This window comes from Bos grunniens, chromosome 29 (assembly GCF_055505025.1).
Source record: "Bos grunniens cultivar Pamir isolate PY7600 chromosome 29, Bosgru_T2T1.0, whole genome shotgun sequence".
Classification (NCBI taxonomy): Eukaryota; Metazoa; Chordata; class Mammalia; order Artiodactyla; family Bovidae; genus Bos; species Bos grunniens.
Genome location: NC_141193.1, coordinates 6,972,380 through 6,991,453, shown reverse-complemented (window position 1 = coordinate 6,991,453; position 19,074 = coordinate 6,972,380). Strand labels below are relative to the sequence as shown.

At 43.2% G+C, this 19,074-nt stretch overlaps 1 protein-coding gene and 1 pseudogene across 1 annotated transcript in view; one reads left to right on the top strand and one right to left on the bottom strand.

The window, feature by feature from the left end:
• PACS1 (phosphofurin acidic cluster sorting protein 1) overlaps nucleotides 1-19,074 on the top strand; it is a 150,164-nt gene that overhangs the window by 5,870 nt on the left and 125,220 nt on the right. The gene's annotated exons all lie outside the window — the stretch shown is intronic.
• On the bottom strand, nucleotides 15,539-16,047 carry LOC147341846 (large ribosomal subunit protein uL23 pseudogene; annotated as a pseudogene).

The window sequence follows — 19,074 nt, the reverse complement described above, 5'->3', positions numbered from 1 at the left end:
GAGCTTGAAGTTGGCCATGGGGCTGGCCTTGAGCAAGGTGGTTGGGTTCTAGACTGGCGAGCCCTGACAGAATCCTCCCTTCTTTAGGCCGAGTTAGAGGAATAACCAGCAAAACTTGGGAGGATTTTAGAGAAGCAACGTGTGTGCCCGGGCGCCACCTCTGCATTCATTCACAGGGCAGCGATCTGATGAGAAAGCCTGCTGGACCTGCTTTCCCTTTTATGTTATTACAAACTGGAGAAGAGCTGTAGTCACAGCTCAGGGAGCCACTTAGGCAGACCGGTGCCTGGCCTCTGCCTTGGGTAGTGCCATGGAGAAGGCCAGTCAGTGATGATGTATTATTGCTTAGCTTTTACATCTTCCAGAAGACAGTTACTTAAAACATTTCGTTTGACATTCAATTATGTCTTAAGATCATAGTCTATTTTCTCTTTAAAGCTGTGCTGTTCAATATAGCTAGCCAACTAGCCACGTGTGGCTACTTAATATTAATTGAAATTGAGTGAAATTTAAAATCCTCTTCCTTCGTTGTACTGCCCACATTTCGTGTCATAGCAGTCACCTGTGGCTGGTGGCTGCCATATTTATGGTCTCTCCTTATTTGTTTAATTAGACTGAGTCCTCAGTCTGTCCTCTTCAAGTTATTTTAAAATGTCCCTTTTCTTCTCTCTTCCAAGGACCCATTAGTTTTCTTTTGTTAGTTTCCCCTCTTTAAACGTTTTTACCTTCTACTCAGCTTGCTTCCTCCTGGAGAGAATTTGCTTCCTGATGCTTCCTTGTCCATTTGTTTCTCACAATTTTAGGTCTTAGTCAATATCTACAGAGAAGACTGTCTGGAGGCATTAACTCCAGAATGGTTTTTAGTTGGTAGGATTATGTGTGATACTAATTTCTGTGCTTGTATATTTTTTGGTGATTTCCAGACTTTCTGTAATAAACACATATTACAGAAAAGACCAGTAAATGTTGTTTTAAAAATAGATGTTTAGGGACTTGCCTGGTGGTCCAGTGGCTAAGACTTGGAGCTCCCAATGCAGGGAGCCTGGGTTTGATCCCTGGTCGGGGATCTAGATCCCACATGCTGCAACTAAAATCCACTGCAGCCAAATGAATAAATACTTTAAATATTTTTAAAATAAATAAATATCTAAAGATACGTGTCAACTGTACTCAGTTGTACACGTATGTCAAAGGAGGGAAACTTACACATTTTATATCACAATAAAGCTGTGAAAAAAAGGTTGGATAGTTGAGGCATGGTGGTGGGGGCTGAGATTCCACTCTACTCCTCACCCTCCTTTCTTGGTTCTAGAGTTGCTTGTTCATCTTTATTGATAACAAAAATGGTGGCTGGAGAGCGCTTTGCCCTCTGCCCTCTTCGTGGTGATGGGTGGCGAGGCACAGGTGAGGAGGGGGCACTGATATTGGAGTTGAGTGACAGCTTTGCCAATTTTTCTGCCCCCAAGTACTGTTCTTCCTCTTCCCCCCTTAAAAGTAATGATGCTCCACACCTCCCGGATGAACCTGTGTTTCATTCATCCATTCAGCACTTTCAGTTCTGTAAGGAGAGGCACTTGTAGCATCCAGAGATGATGTTGGCAGAAGTTTTTTTAAAACTATAACGTACCTCTTAGAAATTACACTGTGAGATCAGGTAATAGACAGAGTCCGTTCTCTCCTAGCGTGAGCATTCTAGTGGGGGGAGACAGGTAGTAAACATGTCCAGTGTGAGTGCTCTACCCTGGATTTTTTTTAGTGACCCAGTGCGGATATAGGTGGGCGGGGATATAGGTGGGTGTGAAAGGAGTGATGTTTTAAAACTTGGTCCCTTGGAGAAGGAAATGGCAACCCACTCCAATATCCTTGCCTGGAAAATCTCATGGACAGAGGAGCCTGGTGGACTGAAGTCCAAGGCATCCTTGTTAAAAAAAATTAAATAAAACTTGGTCCCTGTTACAGTGTCTGCTCCTCTCTTAGTCTGCCACCTCCTGTGGATAGCAGTCTGCCTCTCAGAGCCTTGTTCTGAGCAAGATCCCCCCTGCCGCCCAGCTAACAGTTTGGATGTGCTAAGTGGAATCTTAATTGTCCCTGAGGAAAGTTAGCCTGGTTATTGTTCTTAGATGTAGGAAAGTGTTTTTTCTTTACCGTTTTTCTCCAAAACTCTGTGTGTCTGTCTGTGTATGTGTCTGGCTTTGAGCTTCCTTTTGTTCCTCTTGTTACAAGTGAGACAGAGATTCTTTGTAGTGGTTTAAATAGTTTAGAGAAACACAAAAGGCTTAGGACATCAGTTGTCATTTATTTGGTCCCTCCTCACGGACCTTTTCCTCTCTGTTGTTTGAAAACACCAAATGGCTTCAGGGGTTAGATTGTAGCCTTTTCTTCCCCTGTCTCTGATTTCCAGTGCCCAGAAAGCACATCTAGTGTCCTTGTTTGTAAATTTCCCCGTCCTCTGCCACCCTGGTCTCCTCCCAGAAGGTAATCACTAGCCGCAGTTCAAAGCGATATTTTAAAATGAAAATCAGATCATGTCACTCTCCTGTTCATACTCTCCCCAGTTCATTCATTTAACAGATGCTTGTGGACCAGCCAGTATGTGCCACAAGCAAAATCCTTTATCTCATAAAGTGTACAATCTGCTGGGCAAAGATAAGTTTATTGTTTAGTTGCTAAGTCCTGTCTGACTGCGACCCCATGGTCTGTAGCCTCTGTCCAAGGGATTTCCCAGATAAGAATACTGGAGCGGGTTGCCATTTCCTTCTCCAGGAGATCTCAACCCAGGGATCGAACCTGCCTCTCGTGCATTGGCAGGTAGATTCTTTATCACTGAGTCACTGGTGAAGATAAGACACGCAATCAAGTAACTTGTCATCACACATAGAGTAAAAGCCTTCTTCTGACTTTGGAGATACTTCCTGGAGGGGTCCTTCCCATGGCTTCGACCTCATCTCCACCATGCTGCCCATGATCACCTGGCTCCACAGGCTGGGCCCCGGCATGGTCGCCCTGCCTCAGGGCTTTTGCACTTGCTGTTCCCTCTGCCTGGATGCCCTGTCCCCCGATCATCGTGTGACTGGCTCCTGGGTATCAGGTTTCAGCTGACCCGCTACTTGGAAAGCTGCCCCACCTGCCCGGTCCGTCCTGGGAGTTTAGAAATCTTCACAGCAGCTAGCGCCATCTGAAACAATCCTGTCTGTTTACATAGTCATTTTATAGGCGCTTGATAAATGTGTTTGTCAATGAACAGTGCCTGTTTATTTGTAAAGTTCATTGAGTGAAAGTCTCTCCTACATGGTTCTTGCATTCAACAAATATTTGTTGAGTGTTTCTATGTGCCAGGCACTGCTCCAGGGGCTGGGGAACCAGCAGCAAGCAGGTTGATGAAGTCCATTCTCTCTTAAAGTGAACGTCCCAGTGGAGGGAGACAGGTAATAAACCGGTAAGTAGATCCAGAGTGAACAGGCAGGTGGTGGGTGGTGCTATGATGAGAAAGCGGCGTGGGGACTGGAGAGGGTTGGGCAGTGTGATTGGGAAGGCCTCTGGTGAGGAGGTGTTTAGGCTGCTGCCCAGGTGAAGGGAAGCAGACTGCTAAGCCTTTGCTGTGTGCGTGGTAACCGTCAACTCCCCAGGAAGGGAAATCGAGGCCCAGGGAGGGGAAGGCATTTCTGTAGGGCTCCCCAGTTTAGAGGGAGGTGGAGCTGGGATTTGTCTCATGACTCAGGAACTGTTTCTCTGTTTAAACTTGGTGTTCCCTGAGCGCTCTCTGGCTCTCATGATTGATAATGTTTAATGCTTTGGACGCTGTAATGTTATCCCATTGACAGAGGGGCCTGGTGGACTACAGTCCATTGGGTCGCAGAGAGTCAGGCACAACTTAAGTGACTTAGCACGCACGCTGTGATGTTGGGATTACAGAATGCTGCTCTGTTACCAGACTGCAGACAGTGAGAGGCTTCATAGCATAGTGTCTGTAGGCATCAGTGCTGGAGCCAGTTGTTGTCCAGTCACTCAGTCATGTCCGACTGTTTGCGACCCCATGGACTGCAGCACGCCAGGCTTCCCTGTCCATCACCAACCCCCAGAGCTTTCTCAAACTCATGTCCATTGAGTTGGTGATGCCATCTAGCCATCTCATCCTCTATTGTCCCCTTCTCCTCCCGCCTTCAATCAGGGTCTTTTCTAATGAGTCAGCTCTTCGCATCACATGGCCCAGCTATTGGCGCCAGTTAGCCAGGATTTTAATCCTGAATCTTGGTTTACTGTTTGAGTGACTTGGGCAAATTACTTAACCTCTCTAATGCTGCATTTTTCTCATCTGTAAAATGAGCATAATAATTCCCCTACCATTCATGTATTATGAGGATTAAGGGAGATTAATACAAGTTAATTGCTTTTGTGGCACATAGAAAACACTTAATATTACTGTTACTCTTGCTGTCTTTATTGCCAGCCTGGCTTCTCTGTCTCTCCTCGATATCCCTCCCAAAACTGATTTCTGTCTAGAATCAGGGCTACCTTGTTTATATTCCGATTTCCTCCCGGGGACCATTATAAGGTCTTGGGTTCACTGTAGACACAGATCCTGCCAAACCCCAAGCTTAATAGACTAGAAAGTCAAAGGAAAATATTTTGGTTCTCTGAAGCAGTGACTGCGCCGGGATCCTGTTTCTACATCCTGCCAGCTTATATGAACGGAAGAGATGGTTCAGGCCCCGCCTGCAAACCACAACTTTGTTTTGAGCCAGCTCGACTTGACAGCTTCCCTATTCTACCTGCTGACTTCTTTAGCTCTGCTTTGGCAGCCAGAAGAGCAACTAAACCGGTTTACAGCTAGCCATTTATCACCAATAAAAGCTGAGTGACTCCTAGGAAAATGAGGATTTAAGCAGAGTTGGTCTTTTTCACTTTTCCTTTTTGTGTCTCAGACTGTAGAAAAACTGTATCCTCCTTTTATAGGAAAACCTGGTAATACATTTAAGGTCTATCCTGAAGCGCTTGGATCTTTGTAGACGTGTCAGTTTCTTCTGTAATAAGCACCAAGACTTTATTTTCCCATTTTGGTTATAAACCTAAAAATATATTTACATGTTTCTGGTTCTTCCTTGAGAATGTATAAAACACAGGCTAACCTCTTCTCCCATGTGGATCATCAGGATGAATGAGACCCTCATGGGCTTGAAATGAAGAGTGTGGACTGGCGCATGGTGCATAACTATTTTTAAAGTGACGTGTTTGCTTTTTTAGTTTTGTTTTTGCCTTCGTTTCTCCCTGTTGCTATTGATATGCCTTCTTTCTGCTTTGTTGGTTCTGATATTCTATGAACTGAAGAACCAGTCAGTCAGTATGTTAGGGAGGAATGGGCTCTGAGTATGAGACTAAGAGTAACAGGGAGTATAACCTGAGAGCCTTAGACCCACAGTGGGGCTGTTTTGCTCACCTCCTGGTCCAGGTTGTGCTCGCCAGGCAGGCTTGCTGGTGAGTTGAGGGTAGGGATTTAATCTTCTCAAGTCTTAGGGAGTCAGAGACCCTATTGAAGATGTAGTTGGAGATACAAGTCACATTTTCCTTTGGGGTTGGACTACAAGTAAAGCCCTATATCTGGTGCTTAGTTAAATTTGTTTTGATTACCTCTTTTTTTGTCCTTGTTGACTTGTTATGCAGAGAAACAAAATAGTTGTAAAGTGTTTGAGCATCTCTGTTCATATAGTTGTGAAGTGTTTCAGCATCTCTGTTCACAGAAATCATTTTAACATCTTTGGGTAGCAGTAGTGAAACTGAGTGTGATGGTTGAGTATCTGTAGGCCTGATTTGTTAGTCATCATTTACTTTGTCTCTACAGGTAGGCTTTTGTTAGGTCAGCTCATATCCAATAGAATGTGGCAGCAGCATCTACCTGAAGTCTGTTGTTTAATAGAATTGTCTCCTTAAAAGTGAAATACGTGGATAGTCCACACAGCCTTCGGTCATCCCTGCCATGCATCGTTTTGGCTATGGATGAAAATGAATAAGCAGCGCTGGAAACCAGGGTCCTCTGGGAACATAAAAACTCTTGTGGCTATTAATGGATTTAATTGTATTTCCTTTCTGCCACCAAGATGTGCAATAACTTGTTTATGCCCTTATCTTTAATGAGGAAAATGGTTCATTAACCATATGCAAGAGCATTATCGCTTTGTTTTTATTACTTGTAGATAATCTCCTCCATCTTTCCTTTAAAAAAAAAAAACTTATTAAAAGGAGCAGCTGTAATGTTATTAAGCACTGCCCATTGATCTTTTTGGTTGACTTTTCTCTCCATGGAGGAAAAGGAAAGTGCCATCTCACTGGGGAAACAAAAGTTTGGGTTGGAAATGGGACAGGATCTAAGCTAGGCTTTGGCGTAGGATTAGTTTGGTGTGCTTTGGCCTTAGGCCAGTGGTGTGTTTACTTACATTCCTGGAGGGCCTCCTCAGGCAATTTCACTGATAACCGAGTGCCACTTAAGAGAACTGATTGAGTCCATTTAAGAGAATGTTTTATAGAAAAATGACTGGGATGGTGGCTCTATCTGGGTTTGGGTTTTGTTCTGTTTTGCTTTGTTTTCTTTGATGCTCATTCAGGTATTTCCTCCTATTCTTATATCTGGAGGAAAAAAGTCAGCAAGTTGCTCTAATCTCTTTAAAACCACGTGCCAGAAATGCTTTGGCTCTGGAGTCTGGTTTCTGATTTGGCTTTTCCTCACCATCAGGGTTTGGGTCTCTGTGGCTCCTCCTCTACCTATTAGTAACATCATTCAGTTGGTAGATAACACACAGACAGGAGATTTTATTTAGTCACCATTTTATTTATTTATTTTTTCTCTTTATTTGGCCATGCTGCGTGGCATGTGGAATCTTAATTTCCTGACCAGGGATCGAACCTGCGCTCTCTGCATTGGAAGTCTTAACCCCTGGATCACCAGGAAAGTCACGCCTTATCATTTTAGACACTGAGGAGAGAGCACTTAATGTATGTACGTGTGTTTGCTCAGTTGTGTCCGATTCTTTGCAACCCCGTGGAATTTTCCCAGCAAGAATACTACAGTGGGTAGCCATTACCCTCTCCAGGGGATCTTCCCGACCCAGGGATCAAACCCAAATCTTCTGCATTGGCAGGCAGATTCTTTACCATTGCGCCACCTGGGAAGAGCATTTAATAAAACAAATAAAATCCAGCTTTCCTGGGAGTTAGGCTTCCCTCATAGCTCAGTTGGTAAAGAATCTGCCTGCAATGCAGGAGACCCCGGTTTGATTCCTGGGTTGGGAAGATCCGCTGGAGAAGGGATAGACTACCCACTCCAGTATTCTTGGGCTTCCCTTGTGGCTCAACTGGTAAAGAATCCACCTGCAACGCGGGAGACCTGGGTTTGATCCCTGGGTTGGGAAGATCCGTTGGAGAAGGGAAAGGCTACCCACTCTGGTGTTCTGGCCTGGAGAATTCCATGGACTGTATTGTATAGTCCATGGAGTTGCAAAGAGTCGGACACGACTCAGCGACTTTCACTTTCACTTTCCTGGGAGTCACCTTCTCAGGGCAAAGTGGGCAGCAGACAATAAGCAAATGAGTGAGAAAATGATAGGGAATGTCAGATGGTGAAAATTAAAGCAGGAGAGGCTTAGATAAGTGAGGCAGAGAGTGTGTTATGAAATAAGGTGGTTTAGAAGACCCAGAGAGGGGGAGTAATGGTGTGCAGCACACACTAGGCAAGCCAGTGGAGGGAGCAGTAAGTACTGGTAGGTTCCAGGAACATCCAGGAGGCCCTCAGGCTGGAGGCAAGTGAACGAGGTGGAGAATAACAGGAGAGAGAGAGAGCGAAGGGACCAGATCTGGTAGGCCTTTGTAGGACTCTGGCTTTGACCTTGAGTGAGATGAGGAAGCCACTGGGATTTCAAGCCAGAGAAGAGACATGATGATGACTTACATATTAAAATAGCCACTGACCCCTGTGTGTAGGAGAGCCCTGCGTATAGAAGAAGAGCAAGGGCGAGAGCAGGGGCTCCTGTTAGGAGTATGGAAGTGATGTGCTAGGAGCTGACGTTGGCTCCAGGCAGGGTGGTAGAGAAGATAAGTCGTCGGATTCTGGGTATGGTCTTTTCAAGCCTAAAGGATTTGCATATTTGGGATATGACAGAAGAAAAGGATTCAAGGAATGACTTCAAGATTTCATTTAACTTCCTTGTGTCAGTTTTCTGTTTTTCACTAAAAGAAATAATAATTATTGTCATCTCTTTATCGTTAAATGACATGGTTTGAGAAGGAGATCTGGGTAACAGAACTCTTCAAAGCTCTTGAGGAACTTTGTTTCTCCATTTGCCCCTTGTGATTAATTGGGGGTAAATTTCCTTGGGGATTTACTGGGTGATGGAATAATCCATAGGTTGGTGACTGATTATGTTAAAAACCTAGATAAATTCTTTGTATGCCATAGGCCTTGGTGAAGCTGTTGGAACAGTGGCGTCTCACTGTCCCTAATTATTCTGCTGCCATGTGAGTTTGGTCTGGGAGCTCTGCTCTGATCCTTACCTGCTTGATGGTGTTTGATGAGAGAGAGAGCGCTACCATTAACAGCCACAGCACATACCTTTTGTCACTAATCCAGTGGAACTGAAAAGTAAAAAACATCTGGTTGTTCTTTCTTTCTTTCCTTTTTTTTTTTTAATGACTGGTTTTCTACAGCAGACAGCCTGTCTGTGCTTCCTAGGAGCTGCTCTCTAAGGAGGAATCCTGCTGCAGAATGATCTAATTTGTGTAATCTTGAAGGTGGAGCTATTTTTGAAAGAGAACAGAAAAATAATGGAAGCTTTTGCTTGCGAATGCCACACTGGATCTTGCTGACTTAAAAGGAAAAGGGCTCACGTAGATCTTGTAGTTTGAACTCCTGTTTCCCTCTTGTTCTGCTCACCATGTCTAGGTAATATTTATAATAGATACATTTAGGTAATTACTGTTGAAAATGGTAGCTGAGTTTTTCTTTTCTTTTTTTTTTTTTAAACGTTCTAGATAAGTACTTTACTTGTGATTTAGGTAATGTGAGTAGTATAAAAGAACAGTTATCAAATGCAAGAATTAGGATTCTCTTTACAGTTATTTGATGGTTTGCAACTGGTTCTCAACACTTCAGATTTTATGGCCCCTTTTCTATCCTGAAATGAAATTTCCCAGATAATAAGGTTTATCAACATGTGTACAGTGTCTTAACTGCAATATAAAGGAAACATACAAGGAAAGCTGTCCTGTAATACAGCAAGCATTTCTATATGTAGATTCTCCGGAGACATGGGTAAGTGTTCACCGCATGTTGGAAACCATTGCTGTCACCTGCTTGCACATGGGCTGTGGATGCGGCACCTGTATGTAGAGACTGATTCAGTGTACCCTGTGGGGACCTCATGATACGTGGCTATATCACTGGTGACATGGTTTTCTAAAGTGGTGAATAAATCTTCATCAGATTCTACACAAAACAAAATACAGTCTTTATTTACAGTAGTTACATTGGTTACATTTCTGGAAAATTCAGTGTATATTGATTGGTGGAAAATTAGTGAAGCTTCTATGTAAAATCTATTTAAATCTTAGGCTTAGAACATTATAAACTGCTTTTTATTTTCATACGTGTATGTCTGGAGACACCAAAGGCAAATGTATTATGAAGCTAATGAAACTTAAGCTTCAAGGCCCTTTATGTGTGCGGGCTACTTCCATGGCCCTATACCTGACTAAAAAAACCTTTTTATTGAAAAAGTATAACGTATGGTAGTCCTTAGAAAAGAATACACATCATCAGTACAGTTGATGAGTTTTTACAAACTGAACATACCTGCAAAATTAGCACCCATTTCAGGAAACAACACATTACCAGCAGCCCAAAACACTACCTTGTCCGCCTCTGCCCGTACCAAAGATGACTAACATCCTAACTTGTAAACGCGTAAGTTAGTTCTGCCTGCTTTGGTTCACTCTTTTTTTTTTTTTTACATGTTCCAAATGCTGCCACTTTTTGAAAAATTGGAGTGTAATTGCTTTGCAATGTTATATTACTTTATGCTGTACAACAAAGTGGATCGGCTGTATGTGTGCATGTATCCCCTCCCTCTTGGACCTTCTCCCCCCGACCCTGTCCCACTCCTCTAGGTCATCACAGCACCGAGCTGAGCTCCTTGTGTTATACACCAGGTTCCCACTAGCTATCTGTTTTAGACATGGTTCAGTTCAGTTCAGTCGCTCAGTCGTGTCCGACTCTTTGCGACCCCATGAATTGCAGCACGCCAGGCCTCCCTGTCCATCACCGACTCCCGGAGTTCACTCAAACTCACGTCCATCGAGTCGGTGATGCCATCCAGCCATCTCATCCTCTGTCGTCCCCTTCTCCTCCTGCCCCCAATCCCTCCCAGCGTCAGGGTCTTTTCCAGTGAGTCAACTCTTCGCATGAGGTGGCCAAAGTATTGGAGTTTCAGCTTTAGCATCATTCCTTCCAAAGAAATCCCAGGGCTCATCTCCTTTAGAATGGACTGGCTGGATCTCCTTGCAGTCCAAGGGACTCTCAAGGTCTTCTCCAACACCACGGTTCAGAAGTAGGGTAGGTATTAATATATCTCCTGATCTCCCCGGCGGTCCCTCCCTGTTCCCTTTCTCCCCTTGTGTCCACATGTCTGCATCTCTATTCCTGCCCTGGAAATAGGTTCATCCGCACCATTTTTTTAGATTCCACATATATGCATTAACATACAATACTTGTTTTTCTCTTTCTGACTTACTTCACTCTGTTTGATAGTCTCTGGGTCTATCGACATCTCTACAAGTGACCTAATTTCGTTCCTTTTTATGGCTGAGTAATATCCTGTTGTATATATGTACCACATCTTCTTTATCCATTCATCTGTCGATGGATATTTAGGTTGCTTCCACATCCTGGTTGTCGTAAATAATGCTGCAGTGAACATTGGAGTACATGTGTGTTTTTGGATTATGGTTTTCTCAGGGTATATGCCCAGCAGTGGGATTGCTGGATCATATGTATGGCTCTCCTGTTTTTAGTTTTTCAAGGAGCCTCCGTACTGTTCTCCATAGCAGCTGCACCAATTTATGTATCATGTCTTTTTTTGCTCACCATAATGTTTGTTTGCCTGTGGTTGCAGCTCATATATTTTTGTTGCTATATTGTATTCCATTGTTTGAATGTATCTCAAGTTATGTAATTACTGGGCTAGTCATGTAGGAGATGTCCCATGTCGTGTATAGGGCTACTGTGGCCATTCCTACCCATTTGCTGGAGGTGATAAGCACCCTCGTACAGTTTGTTTCATTTCTTTGGAGTAGATAACCAGGAGTGGAATTAATGGGCCGTGTGAGTTCCAGGTGGTCCACGTCTCCAGCATCAGTTGCTGTTGGCATTTCATTTTAGTTGTTCTGCTCTGGAAGTTGCCCCCATGGTGTTAATTTGCATTTCCCTGATGATGTTGAGAACCTTTTTCTAAGCTTTCCAACTGTCTGGTATCCTCTTTTATGAACTGTCTGTTCAGGTCATTCGCCCATTTTTTTATCGGGTTGTCTTTTTTATTGACTCGTAGGAGTTCTTTTTCTTACAAATATCTTCTCATACTCTGTGGGTTTCCTTTTTACTCTTTCAGTGGTTGTTTGGTGAACACAAGTTCTTAATCTTCAATCCGCCCAATTTATACATTTTCTCCTTTATATTTAGTGTCTTTGCTGCCCTATTTAAGAAATCTTTTTTTTTTTTTTAATTTTTAGAATTTATCTATTCGTTTATTCTTGACTGTGCTTGGTCTTTGTGCTGCCCAGGCTTGTCTCTAGCTGTGGCAAGTGGGAGCTACTCTGTAGTTGTGATGCACAGGCTTCTCATCATGGCGGCTTCTTTGGTTGCAGAGCACGGACTCTAGGCATGCAGGCTTTGGTGGTTGCAGTTCCTGGGCTCTAGAGCACAGGCCCTTGCGACCCACAGGCTTAGTTGCTCCGAGGCAGGTGGGATCTTCCCGGACCAGAGGTCGAACCCATGTCTCCTATATTGGCAGGTGGATTCATTATTACTGAGGCACCAGGGAAGTCCCCTATTTAAGAAATCATAGTCCATTCAAGATCATGACGATATCCTCTAATATTTTCTTCTCAAGCTGTATTATTTTTCCTTTCACGTTTAGATCTACGGTTCATCTGAAATTGAGGTCTACGTGTGAAGTGAAGGGTTAAGATACATTCCTCCCACAGGGATCTTCCATGAACCTTCCACCGTTTATTTAAAAGATCATCTTTTCAATGGAAATGTTCTGTCTTGATTATGATGGTGCTTACACATTTGTCAAAACTCATGAAACTGTACTCTCGAAATGGGCGAAGCTTATTATATTAAAGTTGAAAATAAAACTAAACTGAAAAAGAGACCATCTTTTCCACTGTGTGTCACCTTGATTGTAAATTACGTGACAGCTCACGTGTGAGCCTATTTTTAGACTTTCCGTCTGTAGGGTCAGTCAGGTCGTGTATGCCTGTACCAGTGTCCCCGTCTCTGTTCCTCCATCCTCACAGTAGGCCTGTTACTGAGTGATGTAAGTCTTTAGCTGTGTGTTTCTTCATGATTGCCGTGACCGATTTTTGCTCTTTCTTCCCTTAAACGTTTTAGAATCAATTTTTCAATTTCCCTGAATTCTTTTTTTTTTTTTTTTTTTTTGAGAATTTTATTAGGATTGCATTGCTCTGTGGATTAATTTGGAGTGAACTGAAATCTTTAAAGTATTGGGTCTTCCAGTCCATGGATGGGTCATGTCCTTCCATTCAAATATTTAGATCTCCTTCCATTGATTTTGCACTTTTAAGATAGAAGTATTATAAATCTTTCATCTAGTCTAATGTATTTAATATTGTGAAATCTGAGCTCTAACTGTGATTTTGTGTGCTTTCCTTTAGAGGACCCTCCAGCTTGTATAAACTTTGGCCCTAGAAGACCTGGTTCTGCCCCTGGTTAGAACATTTCCACTTACATGAATGTCGGAAATTGTGTAGAAAGGTAGTCATTTCTTAACTGTGCAGGACTCAAAGGAATTGTGGGTCGGAGGAGGCCTGGTATTCTTGTTTTTTTCCACCACTGAATGTCAGTGGAGTCCTTAATCCCTGTGACAATCCAGAAGGCCCCTGGGGACATGTCACCACCATTATATTCCAGTTATGATAGTCCATGAAGTAAGTGGGTTTGACTTTTTTGTTTTAGGAAGAGACCTAAAATAAGCCAGCAATTTTAATGATGTCATCCCTAATCTAGACCTTAAAAATTAGCAAATGCTTAATCTTCACAGACTCCTATTTATATAGATAGACTGGTAGAGTGGATTGAACACTGGACTTGGAGCCAGAAGAGTTAAGTCCTGCCTTGAACAACAGCTGTGATTTGTTACTATTTGAGTCTCCATCTCATCAGAATGGGCAGAAGTAAAAATGACTGTCGAGCCGACTACCTAGGGGTGTTGGGAAGAACAGATGAGCAATCTGTAGATACCTTCTAAATCTTCGAGCACTGTGGAAAAGCCCTTGAGTTTGTCTGTGAGTTTGCTGCCTGGTTTTTGCTGGGGCTGTAGGCGTGATTACCAAGGTGAAGTCTCTTGAACAGTGTGAATCCGCCCAGTCTGGGGTTCTATGAGTGTGGTCACTTTAGAGATAACTTGTTTATGGAAAGTGGTGTTTGGTTTTTAAAAGGCGTGTGTTTATAGGAAGGCAGCAAGAATACTACTCTGCTGGGATTCCTATGTCTTAATTCTGGTTTTCAAAAAGAAAGTAAGCAAACCACTCACTTTGCATTTCCTTCGTCAGCTTACTGCTTAGAAATGCTGGGAGTATTCTGGTAGAATTTAAGCAAATTTTATGTTCCTCATTGAAAGTTTCCATGTGAATTTAGGTGATGCATTATTATAGTCAAATTTTCATGCATATTAATACACTATAACCCTGGGCTTCCAGCCAAAGGATTGAGAAATCCCTGGCCTGTTACTGGATGGAAAGGTGATAAGATTTTGGAATGTTGTGAGAGAAGAAGGATTCTATCTATGCAGTTTTAATAAGGAATAGACTTAATACTCGTATGATACTGAATTACAGTGTAATCTCCTCACTTCCCCCATGACCTTAAGTTTCTGTAGTTAGTATTGCCTCTGGAGTGCACCTTCTCATACACACAGGTGCTTGCTTTCTATTTATTTTTTTATGTATTTTGCCACACCTCGCAGCAGGCGGGATCTTAAGTTCCCTGACCAGCGATCGAACCCATGACCCCTGCAGTGGAAGCATGGGGTCTTAACCCCTGGACCGACCGCCAGAGAAGTCCTCAGATGCTCGTTTTAATTACATTTTGGTTTCACTTGAAGTTTCAGCATTTGATTATTTTCCAGTCTGGTTTTATTTTTTAACTCGTCCACTTCCCCTTACTAGTTTGTTTTCCCTAGTTGTCGTATTTATTTCTAGTCAAAGTTATGCACATATTTTAAGAGAGTCAAGCAGCTCTTAGGCTTCTTTCAAAAGCCGTCTTTGGCTATTATCTGGTGAATTCCAGATGTGGAAGATGGTTTAGCTTGTTCACCATCACCTCATTCTCCCAGTAAAATTGTAATTTTGGTCAGACGATTCTTCAGGGCTTGTGTTATTATGACTCTAGAAAGGAAAGTCACTGTTGTGCTTCGTCGCCAACTATGATTTGCCTTTCCTGGCCAACGTTTCGATTTCCCAAGCATTCATAGTCATCTTTTTTAGGTTTGTTTGAGGACAGCTACTGTTAACTGGAAGCGTAATATGTACTGGGTGCTGCGCTAAGTGCTGTCCGAGTGCCGGTTCGTTCAGTTGTCGGACAGGTGGAAGTGTGCAGAGGGTCAGGTAACTGGCTGAGGAAAGCGACATAGCCGGAGTTCAGACCCTGGCAGTCTGGCCCCAGAACCTATACTCTAAGCTACTGTGCTGCACTTTTTTCACTTTCTATTAATATGCACTTAAACATTTTTAAAAATCGAGTTAAAATTTGAATGTAGTGAATTGTACAGATCTTGGGGTTATACTTGGATGAGCTTTGACAAAAATATACATTCATGTAACCAGCACCTTAATCAAGAACGTCTGTATCACTTCCAGTCAGTCCCCACCTCTCATAGGCAATTACTGCTCTGGTTTATAGTGTCATAGATTATGTTTGCCTGTTCCTGAGTCTCATATAAGTGAAATCATAGACTACATATTCTTGTGTTAACCTTCTTTTTCCAGATGCATCCACATTGTGTGTTAGTGGTTCATTCTTTTTTATTACCAGGTAGTATTTCATTGAAGCAAATATTAGAATTTATTTATCTGTTCTTCTCCTGATGGAAAAATGTTTGCAGTAGTTTTTTTTTCTTTTATTTAAAAAATTTATTTATTTTTACTTATTTATTGGCTGCACCATGAAGCGTGTGGGATTTTCAATTCCCCAGCCAAGGATTGAACTCGTGCCCCCTGCATTGGAAGGCAGAGTCTTTTTTTTTTTTTATAGTGAAAACTTTTATATTTGGAATTAGCCAGCTGGACTCCGTTTAGATGATGCCAATTTTGTTGGCAACATCCAAAGCATCATAGTCAGGAGCCAGTCGAACATATGCCTTCTTCTCTCCATCAGGCCTGATCAGAGTATTGACCTTAGCCACGTCAATGTCATAGAGCTTCTTCACAGCCTGTTTAATTTGGTGCTTGTTGGCCTTGACATCCACAATGAATACCAGTGTGTTGTTGTCTTCTATTTTCTTCATGGCTGACTCGGTGGTGAGGGGGAATTTGATGATGGCATAGTGGTCAAGTTTGTTTCTCCTAGGGGCGCTCTTCCGAGGATATTTGGGCTGCCTCCTGAGCCACAGTGTTTTGGGCCGCCGGAAGGTGGGTGACGTCCGGATCTTCTTTTTTTTGTGGCTGTGGACCTTTCAACACTGCTTTCTTGGCCTTCAAAGCCTTTGCTTTGGCTTCAGCTTTAGGAGGAGCAGGGGCTTCCTTCTTCGCCTTCGGCGCCATCTTCATGAAAAGGGGAAGGCAGAGTCTTAACCACTGGACCTCCAAAGAAGTCCCGGCAGATTTTGGCTTTTATTTATAAAGCTGCTGTGAATGTTTGTGTGTAGGTCTTTTGTGGAGTTACACTTTCCTTTCTTTGTGAGTAAATCCTTAGCAGTGGAATGGTTTATCCTTAACTTTATGAGAAACTGCTGGTTTATAAAAGGAAGTGGTCACTTAACATTCTCATTTACTGTGGCAGATTCTAAGGTGGCCCCATGATCCCTGTCCCCTGGTATTTATGCTTTAGTGTGACCCCTCCCTTTGAGAGTGGGTGGGATGTGTGACTTGCTCCTTCCTAATAGAAAATGACAGAGGTGATGGAATGGACGTGACTGTGTTACCTCATGGGCAGCTTCAAGTCCACAGGCAGCAGGAAATGTGACCCCTGGTTCAGGAACCCATGAAGAACTGAATGTTCTTCATTGCCAGCAAGCAGGTGAGCTTGGATACAGATCCTGCCCTGCTCAGGCCTCATGTGAGACCACAGACCCAGTGGGCATCTTGATTGGCACCTTGCAGAGGACTCAGCCCAGCCACACATGGGCTTCTATCCCACTGAAACTGTGAGATGTTAACGTGTCATTGTCAGCTGCCACATTTGAGGTCATATTGTTGTGCAGCGGTAGGTAACTCATACAAACAGTGTACAGAAGTTCCTGTTGCTCTACACTTCCACCAACATTTCATTTTGTCAGTCTTTTTTAATTTTAGCCATGCGAACAGATCTGAGATGTTCGCTCCTTGTGGTTTTAATTTGCATGACTAACTGGATTTCCCAGGTGGCTCAGTGGTAAAGAAACTGCCTGCCAATGAAGGAGACTTGGGTTCAATCCCTGGGTCTGGAAGATCCCCTAGAGAAGGAAATGGTAACCCACTCTAGTATTCTTGCCTGGAGAATTCCATGGGTAGAGAAGCCTGACAGGCTACAGTCCGTGGGGATCACAAAGAGCTGGACACAACTGAGCAACTAACAGTTAATTATATTTACATCTATGTTTCTATTTTACCACAATTTATTCTATGCTATTCTTATAAAAACAGAACAGCTTTCTCTAAATTAGTCTTTATGAGCCATTTGAGACTAAGTTATGTATATGATTCCCTCTTTTGCGAAACATTCCCCCGAATCACGTGCACTCCTAAATAATTACTGCATTCCCTCTTAGGCAGGTCATTAGCATCAATAAAACCCTCCTCTCCAGTCCACAGACCCTGCTCACATTTTGCCCGCTGCCCAGCAGCACCTCCTTTTGGTTTTGGCCCAGGATCCCATCATGGAACACGCATTGGGTCTAGTTGTCAGGTCTTTTCGTGTCCTCCACTCTGGGGTAACCCCTCCATTCTTTCTTGTCCTTCATGTCCTCAGCAGCTGTATGTTCAGGAGGATGATCTGCAAGCTGACTCTATTACTGTTACCTCGTGCCCGGTCTCAGGTCGTGATGCTTCGATGTTCTCAGTCCGTCCCATCATAGAGCACATGGTGTTAACTAGTCCCGTTACTGGTGATGTTAACCTTGATCATCTGGTCATGTTGGTGTTTGCGTGGCATCTCTGCTTTTTCTGCTTGTAAAGGCATTGTTTTTCTTTTTGTAACTGATGAGTATTTTGTGTGGAGACAGTTTAAGATCAGGTCAATATCCTGTTTTTCATCAGACTTCAAACTTACCAGCCTTAGTGTCTTGCCTGAATCAGCAACAACTGTGTGTTTGCCAAATGGTGTTTTTTTGTTTCCATTATTCCTTCTACATTTATAAACTGTTCTGTTGTAAGGGTAAACCTTTCTCCTCTCCTTCCTTCCTTCCTCCCTCCCTCCCTTGCTCTCTTTCTTCCTTTCAGTATAGACTAATGGATTTGTGATTTATTCATTGTGTTGTAATTTACTAGTATTATGATTTATTTTGATGCTCAGACTACCCCAGATTTGGTCAGTAAGAGCTGTTTCAGGCTGTTGCCCTTTTGTATGTCCTTTGTATTCTTTGAACACTTCTAATTTTTCTAGAACAAGATGTTCCATGCTTATCTTGTGTTTCCCCTGTCCTGGCCCAGGAATCAGCCATTTCTCTAAGGAGTCCTGGTTCTGTTAGTGGAGGTTGGCATTTAGAAACCAAGATCAGGAGTTTGTGGTGCTCACTGTTACAGGATGTCATTGCTTCTAGATCTGCTCAGAAGATGGAGCCTAGAAATGTGTGTATCTACAGCACATACCGCGCACGCGCGCGCACGCGCGTACGCACGCACGCACACACACACACACACACAGAGTTTCTCTATTTCTGTAGAAAACCTGGATTTTTATTTTTTTTTTAAACTATAAAATACCCTGAGTTGAAACTAACATCTTCAATTCCCATATAATACCTCAGGCTGCTCTCCAGCCCTGCCCCTTTCCATGTTTGCTAGTGCCTTTTCCAAGAGTGAGAAGTCTGGCTTTCATTATCCTCAATATATTTACTTATTTGCTGATTGTAAGTGATCTCCCAACTCCCCTGGCCTTCTCCCCGCTCTGCCGCGTCTGCACCCTGCCCCAGCACACCCTGGCTCCTCGAGCACTAGCAGGGAGAAGTTGGGGAACAGGGAGCCTGGCAGTAGACTTCTTAACCTTGACACTTAAGACAGCAGAGGTGGAAAGGGAGAAGCAACCCAGTTTACTCCATAAAATCTTTTTTTTTTTCCCATAAAATCTTAAATAGTATTTGTCCCAGTTATTTACTCTTTTGTGAAAAAAAAAAAAAAAAGAAGCCACTCTGAAAGTTAGCTGCTTAAAATTTGAACAGTGTTCTTTGGCACACAGATCTGCAGTTTAAGCTGAGCTCAGCAAAGATACTCCGCTCCGCTCGAGGTTAATTGGGCGGCTTGGAGGCTGGGGCTGGATCTGGCGCAGGCTCTTTCCCTCACTGTCTGACAGCCTGGGCTGCTGCTGGGACACCTAGAGGCGGCCTTCCCGTGTGCCTGTTTGGCTTCCTCACATCGAGGTGTCTGGGTTCCCAGGGCTGG